This window comes from Drosophila innubila (genome assembly GCF_004354385.1).
Source record: "Drosophila innubila isolate TH190305 chromosome 3R unlocalized genomic scaffold, UK_Dinn_1.0 2_E_3R, whole genome shotgun sequence".
Classification (NCBI taxonomy): Eukaryota; Metazoa; Arthropoda; class Insecta; order Diptera; family Drosophilidae; genus Drosophila; species Drosophila innubila.
In genome coordinates, this window is record NW_022995380.1 from 21,333,112 (window position 1) to 21,342,907 (window position 9,796).

At 42.5% G+C, this 9,796-nt stretch overlaps 1 long non-coding RNA gene across 1 annotated transcript; it reads left to right on the forward strand.

The window, feature by feature from the left end:
• Positions 1-5,802, forward strand: LOC117791162. Its single transcript, XR_004618024.1, has 2 exons — positions 1-281; positions 5,207-5,802. It is a non-coding gene; the product is annotated as an uncharacterized LOC117791162 (long non-coding RNA).
• Positions 5,803-9,796: the final 3,994 nt, after the last annotated feature.

A 9,796-nucleotide genomic window follows, 5' to 3' on the forward strand; every position in this document is an offset into this window, starting at 1 on the left:
TATTTGAGATTTGGGCCGAGCAACAAGACAACAAGACAAAGACATGCAAATAACTTGGCCAAATGCTGTTGCCACCGCTCAAAGCAAACGCTCACCGGGGAGCAATTTGTTTTTCAAAAACCAAAAACTACCTATAGAGAGTCGACATCCCCCCTCCCAAGTTGCAAGCAACCCTCGGCGAATCAAAGCGTTGTGTGGCTTGTAATAAAATGCAAAAGAAGCAGGCGAACACAAAAAAAAGTGGAGAGAACGGAGAAGGAAAAGGGCGACATAGTGAAAAGGTAGGCGATGGCATGAGCACTTGTTTATATCTATGTAAAATTCGCAATGAAGTGAAACGAAACTGGCACACAGAGAAGATAGAAGAGAGGAAGGAGAAAAAGAGTGAGGGGACCGAGGAGAAAGCTGCCAAATTGGCGCAGCAGCGCAAATAAAGCAATTTGTATTCAAAATATGAATGCCAGGGAAGCAACTGTGACGCTCGACGTTGTCCTTAACATCCTTAACATTCCCCCCTCGCTGCTCCCTAGAGTCGCGCTCTGTCTCTTTGCTCCTTTGGGTGTCCAAAATTTCGTTTCGTTTTATGCGGTTGCTTTAAAATATTTCTGGCGCCAATTTCAAATATTGTTGATTTGATACAGGAATTTACTGATATTGCGTATTGCGCATACGCCACGTTGTCAGGCAAATTAGCATAATTAAGCAACTCTTTCCCCTCAGCTTAGTTGTAGTGTCTGCTGCGCGTGTTTTGCGGCTCATTAGCAGGCAAATTAACGCCGTCGTCTTCAGCAGGTGCCTCCCTTTTCCCCTAGCCCATTTTGTCGAGCCCACGAAAATATGCTACACTTGGTGTAATAAATTAGCGAGCGAGCTACAAAAGCAGTTGTCGTATGTGTGTGTGTGTGTGTGTGTGTGTGTGTCTGTCTGTTTAGTATATTTTGGTTGATTTGTGACTCAATTAAAGTCAACGACAGCCGTGGCAGGAAGGTGCATGCAACATTTAGTCAGTGCACTCGACACTCTCAACAAAACCGGCAGCATGGAGAGTGGAGAGTGGCAAGTGGCCAGGCCAAGTGGCTTTTGGGGTCGGCAGCTGTTGACCACATGCAAGTTTTGGGCCCAGGGCCCAGCTTCAATGCAGCCTGCACTCTCTGGATGTGTGTGTGTTGTGTGTGTGCCGCTTGCAGAGCTAATTAAAGCGGTTAGCCCAAATGCCACATAATGAGGCGCACAAGTGCTGCCAAACACCGTTAACACTGCCCGTCATTTGTCAACGCACGTGTGCATGTATGAGTATGTGTGTGTGTAAGAGAGAGTGTGTGCATTATAAACTCTGTGTGTGGCAGCCGTTGAAAGCTTCTAATTGGCTGTAAAGTGGCTTACAATTTGGCCTTGATATGTGTACGAAAATGGAAATTAGCTTTTGTACTCATTACGCACTTGGCAAGCAAATGGCCTTAAAGCCGGCTTAAACAGCTCACACCGCTCGACAAACTCTAAGCCAACTGACAAATGTGTCAAATGACATGTTCACATATGTTTCATGTCGATAATATCGAGCAGGGACACGGAGATAGATACGCAATCTGCAAAAAAAAAAGCAGGAAAATTGTATGAAACACACGCAAAGTTTTCCTGCTGCGCAAGGACAAAACTTTGGCAAAGTCCTGCCACTGCCACTGTCATTGCCACTGCCACTGTCTCTGCCTCTGCCAGTTGCTGCCACATTGCTGCTGCCACTGCAGTGTCACCTTTTCAATAAACTGCGCCAAACGAGCCAAAGTCCGAGGCAAAAAAACACCGAAAGTATTAATCCCCAATCGTTTGGTCACGGCAAGGATGCGGATACGGATGCGCATCCAATCAAAGCGGGGGTGCAAAGCAGACAAAACGGTTGGGCAACAGCTGCCGCTGTCGACCTTTGACCATGTCCTTCTCCGTCTCCGTCTCCGTCTCCAGCTGCGTCCAAAAACAAAAGCTGCAAAATGCCAATGGTCAGCAGAAATGCGCATAACTTTGAAAAGTTCACATACAGATGCCAGCAGACGGTCGAGACAGTAGCTACCTCCACTAGGACACAGGACACAGGACACTGGCAATACCTTCACTTGGGGGCGTCTCTGTCGAACGTCGGATGTCGGATGTGCTTCATAGATAAACTCCTGCAGTGCTAATGGCAATGTTCGCACATTTTTCAGGAGAAATCGAGGCATGCACAACTTATGACAGGACTAACAAGTGTTGCTCCTTTTGGCCAAATGATTTAGTGGCCTTCGATATGACATCAAGATCGAGTAACTTATGGTCTACAACTTATCACTCAAACCAAGGCCAAGACTTGACAGCAGCTAAACACAATTACCTGTTTACAACAATATTAAAGATACGCCACTCCCCCCCCCCCCCCTTACTCAGCCAACTCACTTCCCTTGGGCCTGCCGCCTTCAGCTGGCTAAGACCGAAATTTCTTGGCAAACTTTTAATGTGCACCACTAAAAGCCGCACATTAAATTATTATCTGTGAGATTATGAAATTTTAACAGCAGGTAATAATCGTAGAACAGCGCAGCGAAAGAGAAAGAGAGGAAAAAGTGAGTTGGAGTGGGGGGGAAAAGTTGAGGCAAGCAGCCAAAATGAAAGACAAACATTGAGTTGGCAAGAACAACGCTTCGTTGGGCAACTTGAAACGGCATAAATGAAAATGAAAATGATAATGGAAATGGAAATGGAAATGTAACGGTGTAACAGACACTGAGTACTTTTCCTACACCTCATCCTCCTGCCTGCAACTGAGGTAATTCAAAAGTTTTCCACGCAGGCGACGCACTCGTAACACATTACCGTTAAGTGCCACAGCCGACTGCAGACATTTTGGCTCTGGAAAATACGCCGTATCTTTGGCAATGACACTTCCAAAGTAAGTATTTACTTCAGACACTCGCAATTCCGGCAACAATTAACTCTTTTTCGAGTGCCAGCCAAGAGGGGGGTGGCAAGCGGGGGAGGGAAACTGGCAGACTTGCCTTAAAAAGTGCGACAAAAATTTTGGACAATTGGAAAATTGCTTTTGCGTACGTGTGCAATTGTTTCTAGTTTCTAGTTTTTTTTTTTTCGTTTACTCGAATTTGTTGCCTGCCATTTCTTATCACGTGTCATTGAGTTTGGTTCTTGGACAAAAGCAAAGCAAATAAAACGCTGACATGTGGCAGAGGTGGCAGTGGCAGAAGAAGTGAGGCAGCTGAGGTGACAGAGGCGGAGTTCAGCAATTTGCAGTGTAACCAGAGGGAGTGAAATAACAGGATGAGGGCAACTCACAATTCGATGGCAATGTTCAGCCAATACCGCAAATGAACGGCCGTTGACTAACCAGAGAAAGAGAGGGAACAGAGAGTGAGAGAGAGATAGAGTGAGTGCGTTTGGAGCATTGACATGAAGTTAATGGATGTTTTATGACCGACTAACTTCCCCAGCGATAAATCGCTTTACCATGAGCCAGTAAATTGCGATTTGATTGTTTCTGTTCAACATGCAAACCACTTCCATTTTTTTTCCTCTCTTACTGCTGTTGTTGTTGTTGTTGTTGTTGGAAAATGAAAACGTGAAAAGTGAGCAAGCAGAAGGTCAGTCTATGTCCAATTCCATTGCCAACAACTCGATTTCTCCCATTGCAAAGGCAACTTTAAGCAAATTTTGCTGCCATCGATTTTCCTTGAACTGTGAACCTCTCTGCGATTCGTCACACGTTGCAAGCCCATTTTCTTTATTTTCCCCCCTGGAAATATGATGAGCTTGTTGCCCAAAACTAACACAAAACCACAGAAATACATATCATATATAAATCAAAGTTCAGTTCCAAGAAATTTATGAAAATTTATGCACTGAGCCCGCCTTGTTGGCCATTTGGCCATTTGGCCATGGGCTTTGTCCAGCTTTTGACCCTCTTTACCTTTTGTTATGTGGCATGTAGCACACACATATCAAGTGGCTCCAAATTTATGCAACATTTTGGCTTTTTGTTGTTGTTATGCGACTTGGTCAAACAAAAATTCATATGATAATGCAGCATGCGACGGACAATTCACGATTTTGTTTGGCTTTCAACGCATTGACATTTTCTTTTCATAGGTAAATTTCTTGATGATTTATGAGGCAAACTGAAGTCATGCCACAGGCCATGAAGTTCCATGAAGTTGCAACTTTAAGTGATGTCCACATCTTTGGGTAATCTATCTATCTATCTATCCATGCTTTACTTCAACTCTAATCGCCTTTTCAACATCAATTTATTTGCTATTAATCCTTCACCTTTTTATTGTTGTAACATGTGGAACTGTCCTTGGGGCAGCTCCAGCTGCAACTTCATCCTAAGTAGTCCCCAGTGTCCAGTGGCATCATTATTTGCTCTGTCCAGGCAATTAGATGTTTGCGTTTGTTGTCTGACCAGATCTCCCTCTCTCTCTTTCTCTCTCTTTCTCTCTGTCTCCCTCGATTGCTCTTGTTGTTTTTTCGAGGTAAAATAAGCTGCCGGCTATTGGCAATCGATTTCGGGTTACGCCCTCCTTAGAGACGTGTTTGCCACGGTTAGTTGCATGTTATCATGTAGCAAGAGGCGGGGTTTGTCGCTTTAATCTCACTGCTTGTTTGACAAGCTCTTAACACTAATTGAAGATACTCCTTCGTGTGTTTGGCAAAAATCAGCAAACTGCCTTTGTACAGAAATTCAACTTCTCTTGACTCCATAACGAATCGACAGCTCAATTGTTGCCCAGATTTTGACTTCAAAGGCGCGTGATTTTCGTTACATTATTGCGAATGAGCTGGAAAACGAGCTCCTTCAATCCTTTGTTGTAGTTTCTTTTCGTGCTCTTTGATAAATCAGTTTAATATTAAAATCTTAGAGGGAATTGAAATAAACTGAAATGTTTCAAATAACTTTTGATATTCAATTTTAATCTTAAGAAAAAAATACCGTAAAAAATAAACCTATTGAAATTCTTAAACTATATTTTAAATCTAGATATATTCTTGGCTTTTTGTAATACAAATTGACATTCGTTGTAAAACTTCTTTACCTTTTTTTCTGGCCAAAAACCACTTGACTTGGCATTTACTTTTAAAACTTATTGCGCCTGGCATATAAATTGGCTTTGTGAACTTTATGAACTCACGCGGGATTAACTTGTACCTTTGATTGAATTTCTTTCAGCTCTACGCGAAGTTTGTGCCACCTCATCACCACACCACCACCTCAATGGCAATCCGATAAAACTTGTGAGCAGCGGCAAACAGCAGACAAGCAATGATTCCAAGCTGGCCAAGACTACGACTGTTTGGGCCAAGGAACAGCTGCCAGACGCCGGGCAAGTCACAGAGGAGGGAAGGGAAACTGTGGGAGAGGTAAAGTCTCAATCTCAGCGGCTGGAATTAGGCGTTTCCGTTCAAGTGGCCCACAGACCTGGCTAACAATTTGAAAATTTATGCTACCCATCGTGAGAAAGATTTTACTGCTGATTTTTGATTGTGCAACTGGGAGTCACTGTGGCAGCTACCTTTTTGGCGTCGCGTCCGCGTCTCTTAAGTGGCAAAGCGGCACAATTGGTTTGGGACTTGTTTCAATTAAGGCGCATTACAGACTCTCGCATTCTCTACCTTCGATTGGCTGCGAAAGTTTTTCTGGTTTGCTGGCCGTGATTCTATTAAAAAGTTTGGGTAAGAGAGAGCGAGAACACGGCATAAATAGTTTTTGGTGTGCAACGTAAAAAAACCAAGAAAAGTAATTAAAATTCAAATAGCAGACAAACATTTACATTAACATTTGCTGCTTCAGGGATTGGAACAAGTAACTGGATAAGGTACTTATATGGAATGGGTTCCATCAGTTACTCAGCTTTAAGTTGAAGTGACGTCGTCGTCGTCGTCGCTTTATTTAGCCGACCCTCTGTGGCCCTTTTGTTTGGCCTGGCGCCAGTCTGGCGCAGAGACGCCACAAAGTATGCTATACTTTTGTGCTCTAGGTAAAAATCAGGCGTGTCTGCTGTGCGTATGTGTGTGTGCGAGTGTGTGTGTGTGTGAGTGTGAGTGTGAGTGGATGAGTGATGACTCTTGGCGTGTGCTGCGTAGACGTAGACAATGTCAGCATGATTATACTCGTATTCAAACTCATGCTCGCACTCAGATACTTTATATGTAAGGTCTCCCTCTGCGCCTGCCACATATGAGAACAAACGGCAAGCGAGATTATTAATATTGTACTTAAAATATATATATAGAGATAGATATACAAATATTATATGTGTGCGGCGACATTTCATTATTTGCTTTGTTTTCTATGTTAAATGAAAATTGACTGAGACTGAAGCTTGGTCTGAGTGTGTGAAAGCACTTGAGCATTTACCTAGCTACAGTTTATACCTATTTGCAGTAACTTTATGGTTAACACTTCAGATAGTTCTTAGGTTGAGTAGCTGATGATTTTACGATTTGTTTTGCATAATTACTGCGTCTTTCCAGCTCGTTTTATTCGCGTTAAAACTAAAAATCTAAACACCACACATATAGATTTCAAATAAAATTAATTCAAAGGCTTGATCAACTTCAAACATTCATAACTTTGTCAAAATTGGACCGTTTTTTTTTTTTTTCATTATTTGGCCTCTTTTAAGTCGAATTTTATTTATTTCTTTAAAAAAAATTTTCTTTTCAGATCTTGGGATTGATTTCAATGCGAAGGGTCCCTTTGAAATGGTCAAAATTTAAAATTTTAATTTTTAAAGTTTCACTTTTAATTCACTTTATTCATTCTACATAAAAATTTTATTTATTTCGTTAAGAAATTTTTTCCCGCATGATCTTGGTTTCGATTTTAATGCAAAAGGTCCATGGGGATTTCGTTTCTCACTAACTGCAGATTATTCGTCACCAGTGTTTAAAAAACGGCAGCAGTCAAAGCAACAGTCGAATTCAAAAACTGACAAAAAGCGAAACAAAAAGCGAAACCGAAGCGAAAAGCCGTTACGTCATAAGTTCTGACTTTGCTTTGCTGCTGCTTTCGTTCAAAAGCGTAAGCAGCAGCAGAAGCAGCAGCCGAATTTTTCAAAAGTTTAGATTTCGCTTGCTGCTGATTTTCGTCACCAGCGTTAGCACCACCAGCAGCAGCCTCGCTTCGGAATTTTTAATTTTGCAGCAGCAAGCGACAATATTCTGCTTACGTTTTTTGCTGCTTCCCGTATATTCTAAAATATTATAACCTGCATGATGGACATTGACTTTGAACGAATGCAGCAGCAAAGCAAAATCAGAACTTATGACGTTACGGCTTTTTGGTTTCGCTTTTTGTTTCGCTTTTTGTCAGTTTTTGAATTCGACTGTTGCTTTGACTGCTGCTTTCGGTTTCTTCAGAAACATTAGTAATGAAATAAAACTTACGGCAGTTTTTTAAACACTGGTGGCGAATAATCTGCGGTTAGTGAGAAACGAGCGTTAGAAGCGTCAAAAAGTGAAATAGCGTGCGGTGCCAGAAGTAAGAACATCAAAAAAAGGAAACAATTAAGTTGAGAATAAAAGTTGAGAATAATTCTGAAGCGGAAATAAACTGAGTGTTCTTTTGGGAAACTTTATTAAAGAAGTAAGTATTAAATAATATATTTCTCTACGATCGATTTGGCGACGGCGGAAAGTGATCTGGGGGTGCTTGTGGCCTCTTTATTCATTCTACATACAAATTTTTTTTCATGATCTTGGTTTCGACTTTAATGCAAAAAGTGCTTGGGGATTTCGAATATTAAAAATTGTAAATCTCAATTGTGCACCCTTTTTGAAATTGTTACATGCATAGGATTAATCCTTAGTACTGATTATTTAATTCAGCTCGAGTCACTCGCTGATTACGCCCGAAAGTTGCACTGGAAGACAGGTTTATGTTCTCGTATATCATTTTAGCCAAAATTCAATATCAAAGTGATATGAAAGCGAACCGCCCACTCACCAAACACACACACACAGACAGACACACACACACACACATAAATGAATAGCATGCTGCGCTAGAAAATATGCAAGGGAAATGGGAAATCGCAGAGCACACAGAGGTCGCTTTATGTCTGTGTATTATACAATGTCCACATCCTCCACGTTCGCATTGCCTTCCACGTATGCAGAGCACGCGTTGATAACGTAAAGCACGAAGCTGGCAGCGACAGAGGCAGAGCAGCGACAGAGGCAGAGCAGCGACAGCGGCAGCGGCACCAACAGCGCTGCATGGACATAATTAATTTGGATAGCACTTTTTTTTCTCGTTTCTAGCAAAACCCGCAACTGGGCAGAAATTTGTTGCTGTTTGCTGGTGGATCGTTTGGTTTTGCTTTCGTACGTTTTTTATTTGGTTTTTCCTTTTCGCGTTTTACTTTTGCGTGCAACCAAAAATTAATCAAGTGCTAGTTACTCTCAGTGTGCGCAGTTTTTAATTAAAGCGCAGCATCAAAGCAAACTTTACTGCAATTCCACTTTTTTTTTTCTTACTTTGTATTGGCATGAAGTGTGTTTGGGCCAAGTTAAAGCTTTAAGCCACTGAAGCTGACAGTTTATCGAGGTGTTGCCGTTGAAGCGCCGTTGGCAACGAGACGAGCGACGACTGCAAAATAATAATACAAACCAATTTCATGCTGAATTTAACAGGGGGAAGGAGCAGAGCAGCAGAAGTGCAAACAACAATAGTTGAAGTGTCCTGTCAACAGGCGGCAGCAGCAATTACAACAACAACAACAACAACAGTCGAAGTAGCAGCTGTAAGAGCAACAACAGCAACAACACAAAGGCAGCACGTGCATTTGCGCTTTTTGTGGCATGGGGCATGGGGCATGTGGGGCAAGCAACACGCTGCCACACACTTGGCCTTGGGCAATTTTGAAGAAAACTTTTTGTGGTGAGCTGAATTATCACACGTAGTCTCGAGTCGCCGTCTCAACTATAGCAGCATATGTATTGTCTCTGCAACTGTGCAGCTTTTTCTCTCTTTCGTCCCCTCCCTCTCATTCTCCCTGTCTCTTTCTGCAGCACCTCAGGCACACCTCGCCAGCAAATGAAAGCAGCCACAACGTGTCTTGCATAATTTGCAGCAAGTGCATAACAATGGCCGCTGCCTCCCCTCTTTTTCCCCTTCTCTTTCCCCCCCCCTGTTGGACGCCTGTCAGCGGCAAGCATTAGCATTAGTGGGTAGGGGTATGCAGTTGTATAATACGCGTGAAATATTAGAAAGTAAAAAACACATGACAAGCTGAACACGGAGTCTGGCACTTTGATTTGTCTGCCAGTTGCAGACAATCGACTCTGACATTTTCCTGCCCCAATCACACTTTTAATATCTCAAAGTCAGACCAGGCCATGCAGCAATTAATGCTCAGGGGTAGTTAGTAAATATATATATATATCGTTGGGTAGGGTGTGTCAATAAATTAGAAAACACCTGTTTTTGGCCCCAGGGTCGTCGACAGATGTCGCTATGGCCGTGTTCTGTTTTAGCCGTAATGAAAATAAGCACGATATTATGCCGACTACATCAACTAACTCTCACTCAGTCTTTTTCTCTTTCAATCTGCCTCTCTTTCTCTCTTCCTGCCCCAGCTACCTCTGGCTGGCTGCGTAATTTATGTTTTTTGCTACTTGGCCGCATTTCGCGGTTTTTTATTGCTACGTGTTGGCGCGACGCATCGCAGAGTGTGGGCTAAAAAGAAGGCCGCTTCGCCGCTTCGTGCTGGCCATAATGTCGTCATGACAGACGCGGCCATAAAAGATAATTATG